The sequence below is a fragment of the Bombus terrestris genome, chromosome 4 (assembly GCF_910591885.1).
Source record: "Bombus terrestris chromosome 4, iyBomTerr1.2, whole genome shotgun sequence".
NCBI lineage: Eukaryota > Metazoa > Arthropoda > Insecta > Hymenoptera > Apidae > Bombus > Bombus terrestris.
Window position 1 is genome coordinate 3,152,756 of NC_063272.1, and position 13,946 is coordinate 3,166,701.

General features: G+C 38.7%; 1 protein-coding gene across 5 annotated transcripts in view; it reads left to right on the forward strand.

Moving 5' to 3' along the window:
• LOC125385000 overlaps window positions 1-13,946 on the forward strand; it is a 64,606-nt gene that overhangs the window by 4,000 nt on the left and 46,660 nt on the right. For all 5 annotated transcript variants that reach the window (XR_007223911.1, XR_007223912.1, XR_007223913.1 and 2 more), the window contains one exon: window positions 88-209. The gene's annotated coding sequence lies outside the window, so the exon portion shown is untranslated. The remainder of the gene's footprint in view (window positions 1-87; window positions 210-13,946) is intronic.

Here is a 13,946-nt window from a genome sequence, read left to right on the forward strand (position 1 = left end):
GTTTCGTGCGTACGCGATATTAAGCGGCACGCAAACAGGTGCATCTATTCGCGTAGCGCAAGAAATGTATCACGGAAGTTGTTGCAGGTAATATCCATCGACAAACGGGACAATTCGGGTGTACAATCTACGCCTATAACTGCGCAGTAGGGCATATTGTCTCGCAAAGGCCAAAGCTGTAAATCTTCGTTACTTATACCGGTTTCATGGTGAGTGTTAATTTTTTACTTATTCGATGGTATAATAATACCGTTATTACGAGGTAAAAGTTTTTGGATGCGTGATTTCTTGATTGAAGAGACGCTATCATTATTAAAAGTTTGAATATCCCGCCACTAGCGAGGGAAACATAATACAGAATGATTCTTTCATTTGCTTACATTCGATTTGTTAATTTTACTCCTATTCTCCTTTTTAATTCGTAATTTAATTGTGAGGACATATGCTATGGAGCAATTTTTGTTACTTTTAGCATCGTTGCTTTATTTGTTAAGACTGTTGAGCAATACGATCGTTTACTTTATTTACTGCCTTGTTTGCTATTATTTTACTTTTAAAGACAGGTATTTTGGAAATATAAACTTCTACATATTGGTATAATATTGATATACTTGAGATAAGCTCGTTTATGCTGTTACTGTTTAGGATCGTTTATTCATTAAGGTTATTGTAATCATATGACAACGAGAACTAGTGTAAAATATATAAAACGTATAATTCTATTTTAATAATCAATTTTTAGTGTCTTTAGCGAAACGAATTGATTCGTATTAAAAATGTCGTTTAGTGAATAGGAAAATAGGACACTGAAGATTTAACTAATTTAAAACGATTTAGTTATTGAAGATAGTACTTGCTGAGCAAATGGATCGCGAAGTTGTCATAACGCTACAAATGATACACGCTTGTTAAATGAAAATCCATCGACTTTTCATTTTTCCATTTGTTTAAGAAATATGTTATCCTATTAGTTTATTCCATTAATTTTTATAATGATATATGCAAACAAAAGTGTATAAATAATAATATACAAATAATTTTTTAACTTAAATGTCACTTATTTAATGTGAATAGATAGAATGCTATAAGTATACTACTACTTTGTTTCTTATATTCTCGTGAATAATAATTCTTTAATCGATAGTTCCATGGATATTTAGAATAATATCTACGAATTATTTAGAAATGCATAAAAATCCACGGTTTGTTTAATCGTATAGATACATACATAGATAGGTTGAAGGTTTATTTTGAAAATTCATTAGAAACCTAAGAAGTGAATTTACGAACTGCACAGGCGGATAAGTTTGAACGCGAGAAAGAGTGTGGTTCTTGAGTTCGATGATTTTTCCAAGTAACAGTCTTAATTCACGTGCGAATGTTAAATTGGAAATCTTTTAAGCTTTACGCAAATTATACACACGGTTTACACAATAAATATTTATAGAGGTGAAAATGATCTTTAAAACAATCCTTCGTATTAAAACCAAATATTTGAGTAATTCTTAAGGCGAAGATCGCGAATATATTACATAGAGGAAACGTTGCAGAGTAACGTAAAATAATGTTCGTGATACAATTAAAGGCCGCGCTTAAACTAACAGTTCGATCGGGAAAATTCATTACCTTTTAAAAATTCAAATCCAATTAAACAGAATCCAACGAAATTGAATTTCCGTTTAAAAATCTTGTACAAGCCTTTAAAAATCAACGTATGTACCTACTTGTCGCTCTACAAATCCTCGCCGCTATAAATTTCCCTGTCTTAAAAGAAGTAGAAGATACAAACTATATAAACCACATAATTTTTATCGCTTTATATCACGTTGCTATAATACGTTTTATATCACGCGTAATATAGTTTCCCAGCCACAGTGGCGTTACAAGGGCGAGACCATACGTGTCTTAATGGCGTTGTTTCGTTGATATCGAATAATATCGCGCATCGACGATAGGCGACGCGAAAGAAACGCGCCGAGCAAAATCTCAAAGAGACGCTGACAATGCCTTCGTGTAACGTAAGGGATGAAATGAAAAGTCGAGAACAAGTCTTTTTTCCTTTCCTCGTTCTTAGTCAGTTAAGAAGAAAGCGAGAATGAAAGGGACAGCAGCCATGAAGTATGTACGTTTTCACGTGGGTGCCTCTCATTGTCTGCTGCAACGTTACACTGCGTTTCGTTGAAGATACTCTAGTATTGCGAACCTTTATGGTCAAAGCACGTCGAATAGCCATCAAGCGGGTGTATACGACCTATTTGTGACCCAACAACTAAGCTCGATATTAATTCTAGACCCTTGATCCTTGGCCAATGAGTTCACCTGATTATCGTAATTAAGCAGTTATGATTTTAATCGGTTTACGAACGCTTCGATTTTAAAGTAAGATCGGATATCAAGAACAACAGATTTTAAACTGTCGGATTGCATCCGACGGGACTCGTATTTTCTGCTTCGTCGATCCCGTTTTTATCGATGTTTTGATTCGAAGTTTCATAAACATTGCAGATCGTTACGTTGTCGATTATGATAAATCCTGTAAGAATATATTGTATAGATTTGTATTAACATAATGATACATACATAATGATACAAATATTACGCAATACGTGTATCGTACGTATTTCATCTGGATGTTAAAATCAATGGAATTGTGTTTCTACTAGAAATCTTCGTCTCTGACGTATACAATGGATAGAAAGGCAGGAAATTTGTGAGATAAATTATAATACGTATCCGAATGTGACAAAAACGTCTCGTATAAAAGCAAGTGTTTGTTTATTAGGGCGAGAGCTGTGCTTAATTGCGGAAAAACAGACGCGGGGAATATCTCGTCCGTGGGAATGTACGAACGGTATTGTGTTGCGAAATAACGCATTCGTAGCGTCGTACAAACGTATTGCGTCGTGAAATAACTTGTCCGTGGCCATCGTACGGGCTGTGTATATGCAATGTCGTGAGATATCTGTACCATAATTGCGATGCGGTTAAACGAATATATTCAATGATTTCATCGTCGTTATTGCATAATTAGCTAAAGATGTCGACGGTATTTGTTGATCTGCTTATTAATCTGCTTATGAAAGATTATGATACACGAAGAACTTGTCGTTAGAATCAAATTATTTCTTTCGCTAAGTTTCGAATCTCAAAAATTTAACGTAGATATTTCCATCAGGTATTTTGGCATCGGAAGGAAAATTCCACGAACTTGAACCAATTTTTATTACCTTTCCGTCAAAACAATTCCCTGCTTCGTCTGATATTTATTAACGGATCATTCGTTTAAACTCGCGATTTGATCACATTGTGGCTGTTTTAAATATTTTGAGGCTGTCGGCGATATTATGCTTCCCGTCGCTCCTGTAGAAGTTTCATTCGTACCCGAACGAAGTTCCCAATTACACGACGTACAAGATCTCGTAAAGTTTCGTTAATTCGTTATCAGCCAACGTCGTACTTTTTGCGAGAAGAACTCGCAAGACTATTATTTCCGCTTTGCGAATCTATTTATCCGACGTGGGAATGTCTAAACTCTAACTAAAGCGAGAAAGCTTTCTTCACCGTATCCGTAGTCATACAACGAACAATTTTATTTATGAATATCCGCCTTGACAGTTTGTCTAAAAGATGTTCGTCCTTCAATTTTGTTACAAACGCAAAACGTTTCTTTCTTCGCTTCTTTTCCAAATATTCCGCTCGTGCTTATATACTTTAAGATAGCAGTTGCAGCAGTTAATGAAAAAAGTTGTTTGCAACTATACCTCGATTAAAATCGCTCGAGATATCGTAAGGTTCTTCTTGCATACGATAAATATTGGGTTGGCATCTATGTGATTGCGAATTTTGTCAATACCACCTAAGGACAAAATCCACAATCGCTAAGTTGCCAGCCAACCCAATAATAGGCAAGCGTCTAATATTAAAAATAACAACTTATAACGTTGTTTTCTTGCAAATTCCGTTCGTTTTTCATTACCAATTTTCAATAAATTATCGTTGCTTGTCTGTCGGATTCGTATTATTATAGTATTTTAACTGTCTATGTTTTTAACGTTCCATGGCTAGAAATCCACGAACAGTATACAAATTACCAATTGCTGTTCTTTTATCTACGCGACGTTTAATTTCCGTTAAAAATAAATTACGTTTAAAAAACTAGTTTAAAAAATGACTCGGTTAACCGGTTAATATCGGATTCTTGCTATAGTTGTTACATGACTTTTTACTATTTTTTGTCTATTGCCAAATAACCTTTCTCATGGTAGGCGGATCGTACACGATTATAACGCGGAGAAAACGTGAAGGGTAATCGTTTTACTAACTCGTTGCCTTAATTGGTTTACCTTAACTATGTTGGCTGTGTCAACCGATGATACGGGTTACGCTTATTTCGTTGTTCACGCAACACGGTATAACGGTACATATCTCGAATCTGCATAGATGATTAGGGATGAATGTTATGGAAACTTCCAATTTAAACAACCCAGTCTTCAATGAGTATCGATCGATCGCATTTTAATGTCGTTAATTACGCGCAATTATATTAATGAAACTATCGTAAACCTTGTACAAATAAAAACAAAAAAGGATCAAGAAATTAATATTATTGTTACCATCGTTGCGCGCAAATATTACGTACAGTGGGTATTTTATCGTAAGAAGGAACATATTACTTTGTCCCAAAAGTTTCTTTCCTTTTATAAGGAAATTATTTAATTGTTAGTACATACGCATCTTCTAACGAATGGGAACAACTTCGAGTCACCGTAATCATCATATCGAATGGAGAAAAAAAAAGATCGAAAAATATATTGGAAACTTTGCATCTAAAATCTGATATTTATACGAACGTTGTAGCACGAAATTTAATTTCTCTTCTTTTTCCGGCTTCCGTAAAACGATTGCGTCTAAAGGACTTTCGAAACTTAATTATCCCGGTTGAATCTTTAAAGTAATATACATGGACTAACTTTTCATTGAGGACACCGGTAAGGAAGAAAATCCCCAGGAACTGGTAATTATCGAGCGCTTCCACAATGAGTAGACGGTCAGTTTGTCTAACTCCTTTATTCAAGGATAGCGCATACTTGAAGTGTTTCCTACTCCGGGGACTGTTATTGAAATGCTTGGAATTGCACGTATAGTTGCGCAGTTTAAGGGCCATTTCTGTCATCTCGATTTTTTTATTATCGTTGCACACCACCTTGCATGATTGTAATAATATTTAGACAGAAGAAAAAATATGAATAAGTATTCTTGTTATTATTTGCGTTATTAAGTCAAAATGGAAAATACCTTCGGTTCGAACAGTTGATTTTAATCAACTTTAGTTGAAATTCGATTTGTACTTTGGAAATTTTAATCGGTTGCAGAATATATAATATTAGAATATATAATAACGGATATAATGTGCAAAGTTAAATGTATTCTACGTCATTGTCATTATTGTTATCGTGATCGGAGAATAATATTTCAAAAGACATGACGAATATATGGCATAGAATTTGTATTATGAGATCGAAATGGAAAATACTTTTAGTTCGAAGGTTTGATTAAAATTCAAATTTCATTGTGCTTGACGAATTTCCATCGATCGTAGAATATACAGCTAAAACATCGATGTAACATCGAAAATCAAGCAATATTCTACTTTCTCGTTTCGCTTGTTATCGTCATGTACAGCCTCGTAATATTTTTAAAACCATAGGACACATATAAATGAGATATAAATACGTAAGTGCGTTATTGAATCGAAATGGCAAGTACTTTCGGCTCGGATATCGATCAAAATAATATTGAGAGTGAAATGCAAGCTATGTGTATCACGCGTTATTTCAGCGCGAAGTTTCGGTGAAGTTGAACCGAAAAATTTGATTTCAACGCAAATCAAACGCTGGTTGGCCGTGTCAAACACATATCGCCGTATCCACTGTTTTGGTCCGGTTATATCATGCGTGATGACACATATGCAAAATTGAAAGTCCTTTACAACGTACGTACACAAGTGTCCCGTGTGCTTCTTATCTCTCCTTACGCATAAAACGCTATGTGTATATTTCGAAATATGAGAAACGGTTGATTTGCTGTACAAAGTGCAACGTCACATAATACAAAATGAAATTTATTTTCTTACAATTGAAACGGAGACTCGGTTTATTATCTGTGATTTTTATCGAAAGGTATAACCATACCAGATATAACGTTACAGAATAAAATACGTCGCGGAATACCATTACAGTGTGCTTGGTTTTATTTTCTAATCTTTTTATCCTAACTTTGTCATTTCGGTCGTGCGTGTGCCTTGTAACGTAACGCTAGTAATACAGTTTTTACGTTCACTCGCATACGTAGCTTGCAACGTAGTATACTTTATGTTTAGACTGCTGGCCATAAACTCGATTTACAATAATTATCCTCCCTCTTGCCTTGTATTCTCGCTTAATCATACACACACACACACACACACACACACACACACACACACACACACACACACACACACACACACACACACACACACACACACACACACACGCAAAACCTTATTTTTATTATTCTTTTATTTTATTCTTTTTTTGTTATTTTACCCTCAGTTGCGATACGTAAAAGATTCTTGTAATTACGCTCCATCTAAGTGTTAGCCTTATACCTCTAACGTTATAAATAAATTCTTAATATCGAATCGACATCGCAGAAAAGGTAAAATATGGAACACTCACATCGGTTAACAGAACAGAAATGTAGTTGTTCGCAATCATCGAGATCCGAGCATCAAATTGTTTGACTACTCGATGATCCACATTTTGCCACCAGAATAATAAATCTAAAATTTAGCGAAAATAGTTTCTGGCAAAATAAACGTTCAGAAAATGAACGACTAACTGAGTGAAGTAGCCTATAGTCGTTTGGCAGACATTCATCATCGATCGGATTAAGAAAGAAAGGGAGACCTGTTCCATATTTGGCCACTTTCCTCTATGTATGTAAAGTGTTTATAACGTAAAATGCTAAAGTCGAACCTTGTTAGCTCGAAGCCCAAGGGATGAGCAAAAATTTCCGAGTTCTAGAGGTTTCTTCTTATCGAAAACGTCGAGCAAATGAGGTTCGACAAGCGGAAATTCGAAGGAGTACGAAGGTTGAATTGCGTTCATCTTTTCAGGAAACGTTGGTATTTTAAGGTTCCCCTTCGAATTCGTTTGATTCGACGCAAAAGATCAACCCCTGTCATTTTTGCGACTTAATGCGTCTCTCGTTTCAAATATGTCAAATTGACAGAATAGTAGAACATCGACTACGCGAAAGGATAAACAATTAATTTTCCTCTTTGTCATTTGCACGCATTCTAATTCGTTCTTTTTCTCGGAGATATCGGATTTCGTTCACCCGTGATGGTCACAAACTTTCAGACAAATCGTTGCAATCTCCTTTACATCTTCGATGTGTAATACGAATGGATACGATGGATACGATGGATAATACGAAATCGTTATCGATATATTAGGTATAATATCGGTTGGTCGGAAAGTTCGTTCCGATTTTTAAGGAATTTAATAAAATAAAAGCTTTGCTTAGTACCTTTCCATTGAGGAAATTTCAAGTATGTTTTCATTTATGTTTTTAAGCATATCACGCTGAAAAAACGTTACTGTAAATGTTTTTAAATATGCTCGTTGATTTTTAATAAAATATTACACGTGTTAAACGCTGCTGGGAAAGTTCGTTCGGATTTTTAACTCTTTGGACGATGTAAAAAATCATATTGAAAAGTTTCCCGCCGGAAAGCCTGAGAGGTTCTGGAAGAATGGATATTCAAGTTGCGTGAAATATGGGAAAAGTTTGCGGAAGAAAAAATCGTGCCTGTATAATTCGATAAACGTATTTCGAGTAGAAATGCAAATTAGAACCAAAGGATCTTTTCAATCGTTCGAAAAATACGTGGCAATTCAGGCTATATGCTTGTCAGAGCATCCGCGGAATATTAATTCTGTGTTATAACAGCCACGCATACTCCACGTTTCACGAGTATACTCGTCGTCGCTTACTTTTCGCGGCGCATTTTAACACGCTTCTCAGAAAGGTCGCAACAACTAACAGCTTCATATCGTATAAATAAATTAAATCTTTTTTAAGAACATTTTGGCCATTGTATCTTTGATAGCTAAAACATTTTATTCCAGACAAATCCCTTGCTTCGTGCAACCAACACCGAATTATTTTAAATTAGATTAGTCGTTTGGAAAGAAGATACGCGTTTTCCTTTGCCCGCCAATTTGACAGGTGTTGGTAAAAACACGGTGGAAGTGACTGGCGCAATGACAAAAAACCTTTAGCTTCCATCGATATGCGTCTGACGTCGACCTTCGAAGAAGTTGGGATACAACTTGCGTCTTACATTTTTCGTCTCGCGTTATTTGCGTAAATATACAAAGAGAGACAGACGTCTGTCTCAGTGTGGTTCCGATCGTTCGGGATCTAAATTCAGACCTAAAACTGTAGGTTCATTCTTCGCCATCCGCACGCTGTTCTCGTGATTCTTTGCCCAGAGTTTCATAAGACAGTCGCTAACGAGCTCGCTAACCGAAAGGTCTGCGACTGCGACCAAATGCTCTGGAACCGTACGACTTTTAAAACGATAAGGATCGACGACGACGAAGACTGAAAATGCGAAATATATATATATAATGCGTTCGTCTAATAACGCACGCACATTCGTACGGTAAATACGTGAGGTTATTTGGTGCAGGATGTGTAGATGTTTAATAGTATATTTATTAACAATTCTCGTTTTCGACTCTTTACGTACAACTCTCGATTCAACAAATGTGTTTTTGATCCGATTCGTTTCTTTTTGTCGCCCTTTAATATCCCCACTACGCACGCGGTTGGTAGGCGTCCGCGACCATTGTTACCTGACGTTTGAAAACTAAAATTCCTTTCTTTTTTCGCCTCTGAATATCCCCACTACGCACGCGGTTGGTGGGCGTCCGTGACCGTTGTCACGTAACAACGGTCGCGGACGCCTACCAACCGCGTGCGCAGTAGAGATATTGAGAGACGACAAAAAGAAAGGAATTTTAGTTTTCAAACTTCATTTTCGTCCACGACCATTGTTACACGACAACGGTCACGGACGCCCACCAACCGTGTGCGTAGTGGGGATATTGAGAGACGACAAAAAGAAAGGAATTTAATTTTTCCAACGTCATTTTCGTCCGTGACCGTTTACACGTGGCAATGGTAGCGGACGCCTACCAACCGCGTGCGTAGTGGGGATATTGAGAGACGACAAAAAGAAACGAATTTTATTTTTCCAACGTCATTTTCGTCCGTGACCGTTTACACGTGGCAATGGTAGCGGACGCCTACCAACCGTGTGCGTAGTGGGGATATTGAGAGACGACAAAAAGAAAGGAATTTAATTTTTCCAACGTCATTTTCGTCCGTGACCGTTTACACGTGGCAATGGTAGCGGACGCCTACCAACCGTGTGCGTAGTGGGGATATTGAGAGACGACAAAAAGAAACGAATTTTATTTTTCCAACGTCATTTTCGTCCGTGACCGTTTACACGTGGCAATGGTAGCGGACGCCTACCAACTGCGTGCGTAGTGGAGATATTGAGAGGCGACAAAAAGAAAGGAATTTTCCTTTTCGAACGTCCTTTCGTCCGTGACCGTTTACACGTGGCAATGGTAGCGGACGCCTACCAACCGCGTGCGTAGTGCCGATATTGAGAGACGATAAAAAGAAACGAATTTTCGTTTTCGAACGTCACTTTCGTCCTTGACCGTTGACACGTGGCAACGGTAGCGGACGCCTACTAATCGCGTGCGTAGTGGGGATATTGAGAGACGACAAAAAGAAAGGAATTTAATTTTTCCAACGTCATTTTCGTCCGTGACCGTTTACACGTGGCAATGGTAGCGGACGCCTACCAACCGTGTGCGTAGTGGGGATATTGAGAGACGACAAAAAGAAAGGAATTTAATTTTTCCAACGTCATTTTCGTCCGTGACCGTTTACACGTGGCAATGGTAGCGGACGCCTACCAACCGTGTGCGTAGTGGGGATATTGAGAGACGACAAAAAGAAACGAATTTTATTTTTCCAACGTCATTTTCGTCCGTGACCGTTTACACGTGGCAATGGTAGCGGACGCCTACCAACTGCGTGCGTAGTGGAGATATTGAGAGGCGACAAAAAGAAAGGAATTTTCCTTTTCGAACGTCCTTTCGTCCGTGACCGTTTACACGTGGCAATGGTAGCGGACGCCTACCAACCGCGTGCGTAGTGCCGATATTGAGAGACGATAAAAAGAAACGAATTTTCGTTTTCGAACGTCACTTTCGTCCTTGACCGTTGACACGTGGCAACGGTAGCGGACGCCTACTAATCGCGTGCGTAGTGGGGATATTGAGAGACGACAAAAAGAAAGGAATTTAATTTTTCCAACGTCATTTTCGTCCGTGACCGTTTACACGTGGCAATGGTAGCGGACGCCTACCAACCGTGTGCGTAGTGGGGATATTGAGAGACGACAAAAAGAAAGGAATTTAATTTTTCCAACGTCATTTTCGTCCGTGACCGTTTACACGTGGCAATGGTAGCGGACGCCTACCAACCGTGTGCGTAGTGGGGATATTGAGAGACGACAAAAAGAAACGAATTTTATTTTTCCAACGTCATTTTCGTCCGTGACCGTTTACACGTGGCAATGGTAGCGGACGCCTACCAACTGCGTGCGTAGTGGAGATATTGAGAGGCGACAAAAAGAAAGGAATTTTCCTTTTCGAACGTCCTTTCGTCCGTGACCGTTTACACGTGGCAATGGTAGCGGACGCCTACCAACCGCGTGCGTAGTGCCGATATTGAGAGACGATAAAAAGAAACGAATTTTCGTTTTCGAACGTCACTTTCGTCCTTGACCGTTGACACGTGGCAACGGTAGCGGACGCCTACTAATCGCGTGCGTAGTGGGGATATTGAGAGACGACAAAAAGAAAGGAATTTAATTTTTCCAACGTCATTTTCGTCCGTGACCGTTTACACGTGGCAATGGTAGCGGACGCCTACCAACCGCGTGCGTAGTGGGGATATTGAGAGACGACAAAAAGAAAGGAATTTTATTTTTCCAACGTCATTTTCGTCCGTGACCGTTTACACGTGGCAATGGTAGCGGACGCCTACCAACCGTGTGCGTAGTGGGGATATTGAGAGACGACAAAAAGAAACGAATTTAATTTTTCCAACGTCATTTTCGTCCGTGACCGTTTACACGTGGCAATGGTAGCGGACGCCTACCAACCGTGTGCGCAGTGGAGATATTGAGAGACGACAAAAAGAAAGGAATTTAATTTTTCCAACGTCATTTTGGTCCGTGACCGTTTACACGTGGCAATGGTGGCGGACGCCTACCAACCGCGTGCGCAGTAGAAATATTGAGGGACGACAAAAAGAAAGGAATTTTATTTTTCGAACGTCATTTTCGTCCGTGACCGTTTACGCGTGGCAATGGTAGCGGACGCCTACCAACTGCGTGCGTAGTGGAGATATTGAGAGGCGACAAAAAGAAAGGAATTTTCCTTTTCGAACGTCCTTTCGTCCGTGACCGTTTACACGTGGCAATGGTAGCGGACGCCTACCAACCGCGTGCGTAGTGGGGATATTGAGAGACGACAAAAGGAAACGAATTTTCGTTTTCGAACGTCATTTTTGTCACGCCTTTTTCCAAATATTCGGTGGAGGGATTGTAGGGATATCGATGACTGGTTAGGCCTATTGGCACTTACGCTTCGATGTTATACTTGTATCGACGAAACCGTTGGAAAGTTTTGTTATCGCAGCTACATACGTAAGTGTGTAACACAGATTAACGATCGTACCTGATTAACACTAACTCTTACCAAATCTGACAAAGTCAAATGACGAGTTTGAAGGTTTCGTTTAAGTTTCATTTAAAATTGTACATTAGTCGTTATTTTTTCTTCTTCTTTTTTTGTTCATTCAACTTTATGTAAATTCTCGTATTGACAAAAATTGAGAAATCGAAAAATATAAGAATGTGCATAAAGTTAGACGAACGAAATGAATAAGGGCAAATGCACAATTTTAAATAAAATTTTCTATGTCGTTTCACCGGGCTTGGTAAGATTAGCGTTGAACAAGGACAAAAGGCGCCTTTATCCGTCTAACACGGCATTCTCTTCCCATTCTCATATCGCATCCATTTACACGGTAACGTACGACTCTCGTACTCTGTATCTCTATATCTTTATGGTTATTCCAGACAATGCCAACAATAGAAAGAAAGATTGGTTGCTGACGGCTCGTAACGTATAGCTGGAAAAGTTAGAGTTGCAGAGAGCAACTTGTTAGAGTAGCGGCAATATGGAAGTTGTACTCGCACAGGTAAACTTGGCCATGTAGAAGTCTGGGCTGGGTTAGATCGTGTTCTAAACTCGAGTTACAGAGCTAAAATAACGTATCCGGACGTGTAGATGATTCGAGTTAAAGCAAGCTTTATTTTCACTTATAGGAGGCAGCGAAACGAAAGGAATCAAAGAAAATTGTTGCAGCCTCGTGCAGGTTTTTGAAGTCATAGGGGCTCGATCGTAAAACAAAATTCGTCGAACGAGCGGGTATTCTATTTACCTGATAAAGTTAAATATTATCGCCCGCGCTACAAAAGAAAAAATCTATTATCCATTTGTTCCTATCTCCACCATTTACATACACCGTTTTTGCAACGGTAAAATTCCTTTGCAAATCATTTTTTAACGAAAACTACGAACAATGTTTTCCGCGTTACTCTGACGCGCTTTTAATTCGCCGTGCTTCATGCGGCTTTTGTCGCAGCCGCTAGCATTGAAATACGTGTCGCGGAAAGGTCGTAGTTGAAGCTGCGCAATAGTAAACGAAAAAAGGCGCGATATCGGTTCATGTTGTAGGCGATTCGGCGTAAACGCGTGGGAGAGATACCCTGCAACGATTGCCGCGCTTTATTAACTAGCGTAGAGAAGTTGAAAGCGAGAGAAAATTTCAATGACATCGATGAACACCCGGCGGTATGGAATACGGGTCACGCTTATCCCGGGCATCGATTGGAATTACTCGCACGAGATACGACCACGGATAAACGTTTCGAGGAACTTTTCCGTTGTTCCCAGCGTCGTCTCCTCCGATTTGCGAAATCTTTCGTACTTTTTCCGTCGATGTAACGAGCGTAGTTTCGGTCCAATTGGAACAAGGGTCAAAGAAAGGAAGCGAAATTGCTTTTTGACTCTCGATGGCTCGCTAAATCGCGACCTAGCAAACAACGAATCAGCTTACGCGGAAATGCTGCATTTATGCATAAGAAGCGCGCAAGACAATTTCTTCGAAGATAACTACGTTCAATTAGCATAGAATTAATATCGTAAGGTCGGAATTTTTTTCCTTTTTATATAAAATGAAAACTGGTATTTTTAACGAGACTTTTTACTCGAGCAGAAAGAACGAGATTGGTTGTTGGTTGAAGTAGCAATAACGATGTGACGAATATCATCATTCGTTCGTTTCACTATTAATTTGGTGACGTTTTAACGACCAGGTATACCGGTTTCATGTTCTGTGCGAAACAACCAGATTGTGACGCGTATACGAGATATAAGCGGATCATAGAGTTTTGTACGTTTGTGTGGGAAATGTTTAAAGATTCGGAAGATAAAAGAAGCGAGTAATAGAATTTAAGGATGCATAGAATTCACAGAATATGCAACGATATATAGGACATTCAAAGTATAATCTTCGTTAGGATATTTAAGAAGTACAACAAATATCTGTCCGGGTTTTAACACTTTAGTGTGACCGTAAAAATATAAATATTCGTATATCCACAATGTAAATATAAAAATTTCAAATAATATTTCTAAGTGATGTGGAATAATCGACGAGGAAGTAACAGTCGA